This window comes from Colobus angolensis, unplaced genomic scaffold (genome assembly GCF_000951035.1).
Source record: "Colobus angolensis palliatus isolate OR3802 unplaced genomic scaffold, Cang.pa_1.0 Scaffold78, whole genome shotgun sequence".
Taxonomy (NCBI): Eukaryota; Metazoa; Chordata; class Mammalia; order Primates; family Cercopithecidae; genus Colobus; species Colobus angolensis.
Genome location: NW_012121598.1, coordinates 7,045,060 through 7,055,405, shown reverse-complemented (window position 1 = coordinate 7,055,405; position 10,346 = coordinate 7,045,060). Strand labels below are relative to the sequence as shown.

Sequence of the window (10,346 nt, the reverse complement as noted above, 5' to 3'; positions counted from 1 at the left end):
AACCTGGGAGGCGGAGCTTGCAGTGAGCCGAGATCGCGCCACTGCACTCCAGCCTGGGTGACAGAGAAAGACTCTGTCTCAAAAAAAAAAGAAAGAAAGAAAAGAAAAAGAAACTTGTAAAAGAATGTTCATAACAACTTTATTCCAAATATCCATCAAGGAGAAAACATAAATTGGGGTATATTCATACAATGGAATACTATTCAACAACTTAAAAGGACAAACCACTGATACTTGCCAACAACATAGATGAATCTTTCTTACATGAAAGAAACCAAACACAAAAAGGCACATGCTGTATGACTCCATTTATGTGAAGTCCAAGACCAGTCAAAAAAACTCTGTAGTGTCAGAAATCTATGGAGTCAGGAAGTTATTGCCTTTGGAGGAAGGTGGGTGAGGGAACTTTCTTGGGTGACTTAAAAAAAAAGTTTTCTGGCTGGGCGTGGTGGCTCACGCCTGTAATCCTCGCACTTTGGGAGGCCGAGGCAGGTGGATCACGAGGTCAGGAGATCGAGACCATCCTGGCTAACAGAGTGAAACCCTGTCTCTACTAAAAATACAAAAAAATTAGCCAGGTGTGGTGGCGTGTGCCTGTAGTCCCAGCTACTCGGAAGGCTGAGGCAGGAGAATGGCGTGTACCTGGGAGGCGGAGCTTGCAGTGAGCCGAGATCAGGCCACTGCACTCCAGCCTGGGCTACAAAGAAAGACTCTGTCTCAAAAAAAAAGTTTTCTATCTTATTTTGGTAGAAGTTACAGTGTAGAAAATTGTCAGAACTCCTTGAACTAGATATCATGTGCATTCTATTGAATGTCAATTACACATCAATAAAAATACAAAGTAGCATTCTGCCTCAAGATACACACTAACAATTTTGTTTCAAATGAAACTCCTCAAGACTACACAAATGCATTTTCAGTTACACAGCATTTTCAATCATGTGCCATTCTGATTTATTCACACTTCTATTCTTTCATCATTGTAAATAAGCTAATGGATTAGACACATAGATACAAGAATGTACGTTCACATATATAACTTTTTATAAACACCAGATTAAATTTGATTGTTTACAATTTAAACAAGAACTTAATGGACCAGTTATAGGCCCAGTAGAATCTTCTATTGTCTATACCATTTTTCTCTCCATATATTTGTGATTTTAAAGGATCTGACATAAAACTGCATGTAAATCAAATGTCAGCAAGGACTATCAATGACCAAGGGATGATAGCACTTTAGCCATACAGCCTAGAGAATAATGCCCTCCGTATCTATTATAATCGAGAGCGTTCACACATATTAAATTTAAGAGCAACCGAAAAGCATGAAGAATAGTTTGCCAGCTGTAACACAGCCTAAATATCAGTATACATCAGACTGACACCAGAAAATCTTACTAAAAGTCTTTTTTCCCTCTACTGTTTACTGGATCCTCCTCTTTATCTTTCTCCCTCTATCCAGGTATATTTTTATCCCCATAGCCTCTCAACCTCCCTATGATATTGCTCAGATCTAATTGATTTTCTCTTTTGTTTTAGTTTTTGAGACAGGGTCTTGCTATGTTGCCCAGGCTGTCCTGGAACTCTTGGACTCTAGTGATACTCCTGCCTCAACCTCCCAATTGGCTGGTACTACAGAAGTGTGCCACCACATCTGGTTCTAATTATGTTCATGTTTCTGGCTCATCTCAGGTTCCAAATAAAATAAATTTACAGAATTGCACTATATGTAGATATATGTCACATACACTCAAATAGTATAGACAGTATAGCCTAGGGAGAGATGACCACTGAATGGAAAAAAATATTAACTTTATTTGTTCCCCACTCCTACAACTGGAAAAGATCTCTCCTAAATACCTACTACCTTTTTATTCCCTAGAGGTGGCTCTTACAAGTTCTGTGGACTATACATAAGTACATCTGCCTAATCCCAAAGAGAATAAGGTCCTAGACAGGAACCATGACATTCATATCTATATATATATATATATATTTTTTTTTTCTTTTTTTAGAGAGACACGGTCTTACTCTGTCACGCAGGCTGGAGTACAGTGGCACAATCATTGTCTCTCACTGTAATCTCAAACTCCTGGGCTCAAGCAACCCTCCTGCCTCAGTCTCCTGAGTAGCCGGGACTACAGGCATCACCACTACACCCAGCTAATTTATTTTATTTTGTAGAGACAGGGTCTTGCTATGTTGCCCAGACTGGTTTCAAACACCTGGGTTTAAGCAATCTTCCCACCTTGGCCTCCCAAAGTGCTAGGATTACAGGTGTGAGCCACCAAGCCCAGCCCTGGCCTCATGTCTTACACATATTCACCAAGAGCCTAAAACACTACTTTGTACAGAATGGGGCAAGACACATACTTGAATTCATGAATTGCCAAATTAATGTGAGTGAAAACAAGGAAGGAAGAGGAGGAGAGAAAAAAAAAAGCAAAGAGAAAAAAGACAAACTAGCAAAGAGAAAGGAAAAGGAAAGAAAGAGAAAAACTTATGAAGACAATTGTTCTTGTTAGAGTTAATAGGATTACAGTATTTTTAAAAACCGAGAGTTGAAAAAGCCATCAAGTATGTATCTAATATCAGTTATCAGTATCAGTATTTAAATTGCCATTAAAAACACCTCAAAATATCTCTAAAATTACCTCCCCACATTTGACATTCAAAGTGTGGTCTCTGACAGCATCACCTATCAGACATACAGACTTTGGGCTCTACTTTAAGCTTACAATATCCTGAGTGAATTACGCATGTTAAAGTTTGAAAAGGCTGCCCTCCACCATTCAGGGCCTTCTGTCATACCAAACCTGTTTTGTTTCAATGGGCCAGTAATTACGAACGAAAAATCTTTGAATGGGATTTGACCTGTCCGTATTTAACTTCAGATGAAGTTATTAATTACAGTGTAGGTTAGCATATTGGATACACCACAAAATTTAGGAATTAGTCATAAAAAATACATGATTAAATAAAATTGAGCAGTAGGTCTACAGCATTCTCAAGAACTCATGTTTGCTCTTTCTCATGGCTAGCACAGGGCTTGGAATTCATATGGCCAGTGTTTCCTGAATGAGTAAAATAAATAAACTTTTAAAAACCAGAGATATTTAGGGGCAGAATAATCTTGGGGGTCATCTGGTCCAACAACCTAATTTTAAAGATTAGCAAACTAGAATTTTTGAAAGTTGCAAAAGCAAAGAAAGCTCGAAGAGCTAAAATATATTTGGACATTTTAATTAGTTTTGTTCCTTTCGTAGGAATGTGTAAGAAAGGGGACTGTAATATTATAACTGCTGACTCTTACAGGTGAAAAGGTGCCTAGGAAGAAGAAACTAGCAAGAGTAAATGAGCCTTGGCAAAGCTATGTTTCCAAGCCTAATATATTTTTGACGGGCCAATTAATCAATTTAGTCTGCCAAAAAAATTAATCTGAAGGTTTCTCAGAAAAGGACACATGAGCTGCATGAAAATGTTACAAACCAAGGAAGACTGCACATAACTAACTTAAATCTCCACAGGCTTATTTCCTGTTGAAGTATGGCCTCCTGGGGTAAGTTTTACTGCAGTGTTCATTGCCAGATGACTTTTGGTTTTAACAGAGGCCAAGGGCAAGTTGGAAATGCGATTCTTAACTAAACATTAAAAAGAAAGAAAGAAATTGTGGCTGTTTCCCATTTCTGTTTGCAATCAGAATGCAGGCTTGCGGAGGAAACACACCACCCGCTGCAGGCAAAAATACAACGACCCCGTCACGTCCTCAAAACAAACACACAAACTTCCCAGCCGGATCCAGCTGTGCTGCCTGGGAGCTAGGAACTTAATTCTAAGAGCAGACAGATCAAATCGGAGAATGCAAGGGCAGCCACATTTCAGTCACAAAAAGGGTGTGCCCTAAGTTTTGGCCCCCCTACTCCGCCGCCCCAACTTCTAAAAAGCCGAAGCCTTTGAAGGAGGCTTGGTGCTATCGTGTCCCGGCGATGCTGGGTGGGGTGCAGGGAGCCAGCTCGGCCGCGGCTCCGCAGGAGGGGAGGGGGCCGGTCCTGAACCCGGGCGCCCGGGCCGCGGGTGATTCACCGGGAACGCCGGGTTCGCGCGCCTCGACTGGCGGGCGACGCCCAGCGCGCCCCACGTCCCTGGCCCGGGCCGTTCGCGGAAAAGCAGCCCCCGTGTGCCCCCGCTCCCCTAGACGGACCCGTCGGGAAGGAGCCGGGAGTTGGGCGGCCGGCGGGCAGCAACCTCTCCCTCCTCAGCCACCATGGCCGGTGCGACTCCCAGCCCGCGCCCGCAGACGGACTTCCTGGAAAGCACCGGGCTGGGCTTACCTGACTGGCGTCCGCAGGGGCCGCCGACTTCTTCACAGATCCACGGAAACTGCCGGCCGCAAGCCTAGGCTCGGTTCCCAGCACCCGCCCGTCCGCCCGCGACGCCTCCCAAGGAGTTGCCTGACCCACCCGCCAGCAGCTCGCTCACTCGACCGCCCTGTCGGTGCGGCGGGTTCCTCCTCCGCCTCCGACGCGCGTGCGCACTCCCACGCCGCAGGGCATCCTGGGAGTTGTGGTTCCAGCAAGGAGGGCGAGACTCTGCGCTGACCCCGGTTTTTACAATGGACAGAACGTAGGAAGGGGACTGCGAATACCAACCCTTATCCCAGTCTAAGACAATGTTCTCTACCCGTGGAAGTACCTACTGTGGACTCCCCCGAAGCTGGAAATAGTATCTAGAGGCTCTTTGGTATAGATTTCCTTTTTACTTTGACCTTTTGTAAAGAAGCACACACGGCAGGGTTTGCACTATAGTCTTGGTTGTTAATGGGAGGACATGACATTGAGCCCTTTAAACTGGCCATGACAGAGTTATAGAAAAGTAAAGGAATAAAATCTAAAGCCCAAGAGAGGCATAAATCATGCGAATGTCACCTCCAGGGTGTGGTGACCCTAGTGGTTTTCTTAGGTATGCAACCGGGGATGATGTAGCTATTGCAGGGCAGTTTCTGCCCATCCTATCGTCCCGTTCCGTCTTCAAGCTCTACACCAGGCGGTGGGGCTGGCTGCTGTAGTGGGAGAAAAAATAGAAGTGGCTGCTTAAGGGAGGGATTGGGGCAGATGGCTAGTCTAGAGGGAAGAGGAAGAGTGTGGGAATCTCTCCGAGGACTGTTTGACAGTGGCCTATGTAATGGCTACCTTTTGTGCGAGGCTCTGTGGAGAGGGAACTGTGACATTTTACCATTTATTCATTTAGTCACTTACTGGGAATTTTCCTGGCCTGCTCTTCAGGAGCAGACCATCCCCAGGAGTAATGCTAAACTTTGACACACCTTTCAAAAATGTAGCCAAAGAAGTGGACTGACGTGCCTGCTTGAGGTACATTCCAGCTACACCCAGTATGCGAGCCACTTAATGGTTTAAACCTCTCCTGGCATCTACTTCTTCCCCTCAGAGAAGGGAGCACACTAGGTTAGATAAACATCCTGGAATTTCATGCAACTGGCACCCACTAATGTCAGCAATGGAGATCACTGATGGTTTGGGTTTTTAAGGAAAAAAACCTTTTTTTTTTTCTGAGACAGTCTTGTTCTGTCGCCCAGGCTAAAGTGTAGTGGCGCGATCTTGGCTCACTGCAACCTTTGCCTCTCGGGTTTAAGTGATTCTCTTGCCTCAGCCTCCCGAGTAGCTGGGATTACAGGCATGCACCACCATGCCCTGCTAATTTTTGTACGCTTAGTAGAGACGAGGAGAATAGAGGGAGAATGATTTTCCTCCCAGATGCTTCTAGCTCATTCCCTCATTTTAATGAAGGTTCTGCTCAAATGTCACCTCTGAAAGGTTTCCTCTTACCACCTTACCCAGTCATTCTCTCCTTTCTTTACTTGTCATCATAGCACTTTTACCACATAACATCATATTGTTTGTTTTCTTAGTAGAAGCTCAACAAGCTTTGCTTTGTTTACTCCTCCATCCCTAGCATCTGCAATACTGCTGGCACACAGCAAGTATTCAATAAATATTTGTAAATAAATGAATGTTGCATTCTTCCCCCTCTCTCCTGCTCGTCTCTTGGGACACAGAACCAGAAGGTTCACCTGTGAATGCCAGCCAGTGACCTTATTCGGATTTAAACACCAGTTGCAAGAGGGTTGACTACACAGGAGAATAAGATCCTGTGAAAGTCCTGAAATAGAGACAGAGTTCTCTTTTAAAAAGACATAATTTAGGGTTGCCACTATTTGCTTATAGTTGGAAACATAATTTTTGGAGGAAAACAAACAGGAAAAGCCTGGAAATTATATTTACATAAATAAGTGAAAAGATAAGTCCACTAAATGCCTGTGGTAGATTGAAATACTGTTACCAAATATTTGCTGTCCTTTAGAGGAATAAACAGGCTTGCCCACTACTATGTGACTTCCAGTGCTGCCCCGTAGGCATTCCAGGCTTGGCTATGATCCCATGATGGGATTTTCCTCCTCTCCTCAGATAAATGTCATATTGTAATTACAAAGTTTAGAAACATGAATCTTGCTTTGGTCAATAAAATACAAGTGGAAGTGACAATCTGACAGTTCTGGGTGGAAGCTTTAAGAGTCACTGCCTTTCTCAAGGCCGGGCGCGGTGGCTCAAGCCTGTAATCCCAGCACTTTGGGAGGCCGAGACGGGCGGATCACAAGGTCAGGAGATCGAGACCATCCTGGCTAACATGGTGAAACCCCGTCTCTCCTAAAAAATACAAAAAACTAGCCGGGTGAGGTGGCGGGTGCCTGTAGTCCCAGCTACTCGGGAGGCTGAGGCAGGAGAATGGCGTGAACCCGGGAGGCGGAGCTTGCAGCGAGCTGAGATCGGGCCACTGCACTCCAGCCTGGGCGATAGAGCGAGACTCCGTCTCAAAAAAATAAAATAAAATAAAATAAAAGAGTCACTGCCTTTCTCTACTAGTGTGCCTGCTCTTTCCCTCCACCAAGAGAAAGCCATGTTCTGAATAGAGGCTGGTCCTTCTGCCTGGGTTCTAGAATAAGACATTACATGGGTCAGAGTCTCAGCCACTAGCTGACATAATATAATGTGAGCAAAGAGGAAATTGAGGTTTAGGTTCATTTATTACTAAAGACTTACTTAGCAAAAATTGACTACTATAGTGCTTAATCAAAGAAACATGATGATCTGAACTAGAAGTGGTATGGCACCCCCAACTTTCTGCATTTAACCCACTTCAAATAATGGAGAACAGTTGAAGTTCAACATCCTAACACACTACAGTGAACAAATCTGAGGACTTCAGGTAAAATATTTGAACAAGTGACAGAGTATGGTTCCCATTAGTGTTCAGGGTTTGGTTAGAGTGAAAGTGATTGATAAAATGACACTCCGACTCTACTTAATGTGTTAACATTACAAGCTCTAATTAGTGTTCTCTCTAAACTTCCAGCCAGAGTAACTCAGAAAGCGTGTCACACTGAATCATCATATGCTAATTAATAACAGCAGCACTTTTGTTATCAAAGAGTTCCTATAGGAAATAGTTACTTTGGTATATATAAGCATATTCTGTGTGTATGTAAAAACGTGTATTTATAGGAGAGCTGAGAAAAACTAAAGACATAAATTTGAAATGAAAAGGTAAGGATTTCATTATGGAAGCTTGGAGGTAGGAATTCTATGGAAGCAGTGGGAGGTAGGAATCACAGAAGACAAGCATCATGGCTGGGTGCATACAGTTTTTTTTTGAGATGGAGTCTCACTCTGTCACCCGGACTGGAGTGCAGTGGTGTGAGCTTGGCTCACTGCAACCTCAGCCTCCCAAGTAGCTGGGATTCCAGGTGTGCACAACCATGCCTGGCTAATTTTTGTATTTTTAGTAGAGACGAGGTTTCATCATGTTGACCAGGCTGGTCTCACACTCCTGACCTCAGGTGATGTGCCTACCTTGGCCTCCCAAAGTGCTGGGATTACAGGCATGAGCCACCATGCCTGTGTGCATACAGTTTTATAGGAAAGATTCAAGCACACTTTTTGGCCTGAAATGCCCTTTTTCTATCACCTATCTCTGCCTGTTAGAAGTCTCCTCATGTTTCATTGTCCATCTCAAATGTCTGTTCCCCACTCAACCTTCACTAATGCCATCATCTGGAATTAATTTTGCCTTTCCCATATTTTCATACCCCATTATGCCTCCATTAGAGGTGCACTGAATACATATTTCAGCCAAATGCCAAAAGGGACAAAAAATGAGTCACTCTTCAGCTGAAGCTGAAGTTGATAACAAACATCACTATTAAAGAATAAACTTCTGGGATATACACATAAACCTAAAATATTATCCCCAAATTTTAATATTATTTTAATAATATTAAACAGTTTAACATTTAGTATAGAAGCGATAATTTTCCAGTGCTGTCCATTGTTAGACGCTCCTACAGTCACTACAGAAAGCCAAATTTCAGCTCAGGTGAGTGAATGAATATGATCCCTGTCATAAATGGAAGTAAATAACAATTAAATTCAGGTCTTTAAATGATAAATGCTAGATACCCCAAACCCTTCTACCAAGACCAGAGTTGTGATATGATACAACTTCTGCTTACCTTTCTTTGTTTTTATTTATTATTATTATTTGTTTTTGAGACAGAGTCTCACTCTGTTGCCCAGGCTCGAGTGCAATGGCACGATCTCGGCTCACTACAACCTCCGCCTCCCAGGTTCAAGTGATTCTTCTGCCTCAGCCTCCCGATTAGCTGGGACTACAGACGTGCACCACCACACCTGGCTTATTTTTGTATTTTTAGTAGAGATGGGATTTCGCCATGTTGGCCAGGCTGATCTCAAACTCCTGATCTCAAGTGATCCTCCAGCCTCAGCCTCCCAAAGTGCTGGGATCACAGGTGTGAGCCACCGTGCCTGGCCTCCTTGTATTATTTAAATGTTTTATAAACATTTATTGGCTCAAAAACAGTATTTTTTCTAAGTTATCTAGCCAATGGATTCCTTCTTGATATTTGTAGTAATTGTCAGCTTATTTCCCTATTTGCTTGAAAGTTTCAAATAATTGTTTCTTTTTGTCTTTTACTAAATACTTATTGATACATTATAGTTGTACATATGCATGGGAGTACATATGATATTTTGATACATGATACAATGTGTAATAATCAAATCAGGGTAATTGGTCATCAGTTCAAACATTGATTATTTATTTGTGTTGAGAACATTTCAAATCTCTTCCAGCTATTTTGAAATATGCAATACATGATTGACAACTACAGTCACCCTACTGTGCTGTTGGACCACTAAAACTTATTCCAAGTGTATTTTTGTACCCATTAATCAAACTCTCTTCATTTTTACCCTAATTTTTTAATTTTTGTTTGTTTGTTTGTTTGAGATGAAATCTCATTCTGTTGCCCAGGCTGGAGTGCAGTGGCATGATCCTGGTTCACCACAACCTCCACCTTCCAGGTTCAAGTGATTCTCCTGCCTCAGTCTCCTGAGTAGCTGGGACTACAGGCATGCACCACCATGCCTAGCTAATTTTTTTGTATTTTTAGTAGACACAGGGTTTCACCATGTTGGTCAGGTTGATCTCAAACTACTGATTTCAAGTGATCCAGCCACCATGACCTCTTAAAGTGCTAGGATTACATGTTTGAGCCATTGCATCCAACCAGTTCTTTAGAGAAGTTTTACAAGTGTTTACCCTTCAAAAAGCTTAAAATTCTATAAAAATGTTATGAACCTTTCCTAAATTCCTGGCTTTTAAAAGTGATGCATCCATAAGTGAGCCTAAGTAGATAAAGAAACTTGTGGTATCAGGAGCCAGAGCCAAAATGTGTGCATTGCTAGAACATGAAAAGCACCATCAGGGGATTACTTTTTAAATTTCTTTTTCAAGTTGTTCATTGTTGGTATATAGAAATGCTACTGATTTGTATATGTTGACTTTGTTTACTGTAACTTTACGGAATTTGTTTATCAGTTCTAATAGTTGTTTGATGGCATCTTTAGGTGTTTCCAAATGTAAGATTATGTCATCTGCAAACAAGGATAATTTGATTTCTTCTATTCTAATTTGGATGCTCTTTATTTATTTCTCTTGTCTGATTGCTCTAGCTAGGACTTCCAGTACTATGTTGAATAACAGTGGTGAAAGTGGGCATCCTTGTCTTTTCCAGATCTTAGAAGAAAGAGTTAATTTTTTCCCATTCAATATGAAACTATCTGTGGGTCTGTCACATATGGTTTTTATTATGTTGAGGCATGTTCCTTTTATACCCAGGTTTTTTTTTTTTTTGAGACAGAGTCTCGCTCTTTTGCCCAGGCTGGAGTGCAGTGGTGCAATCTCAGCTC

The 10,346-nt window shown here is 42.4% G+C and overlaps 1 protein-coding gene across 1 annotated transcript in view; it reads right to left on the bottom strand.

Moving 5' to 3' along the window:
• Window positions 1–4,542, bottom strand: part of TMOD3 (tropomodulin 3 (ubiquitous)) — an 88,525-nt gene extending 83,983 nt beyond the window's left edge. Inside the window, exon 1 of the mRNA XM_011928627.1 lies at window positions 4,335–4,542. The gene's annotated coding sequence lies outside the window, so the exon portion shown is untranslated. The remainder of the gene's footprint in view (window positions 1–4,334) is intronic.
• Window positions 4,543–10,346: the final 5,804 nt, after the last annotated feature.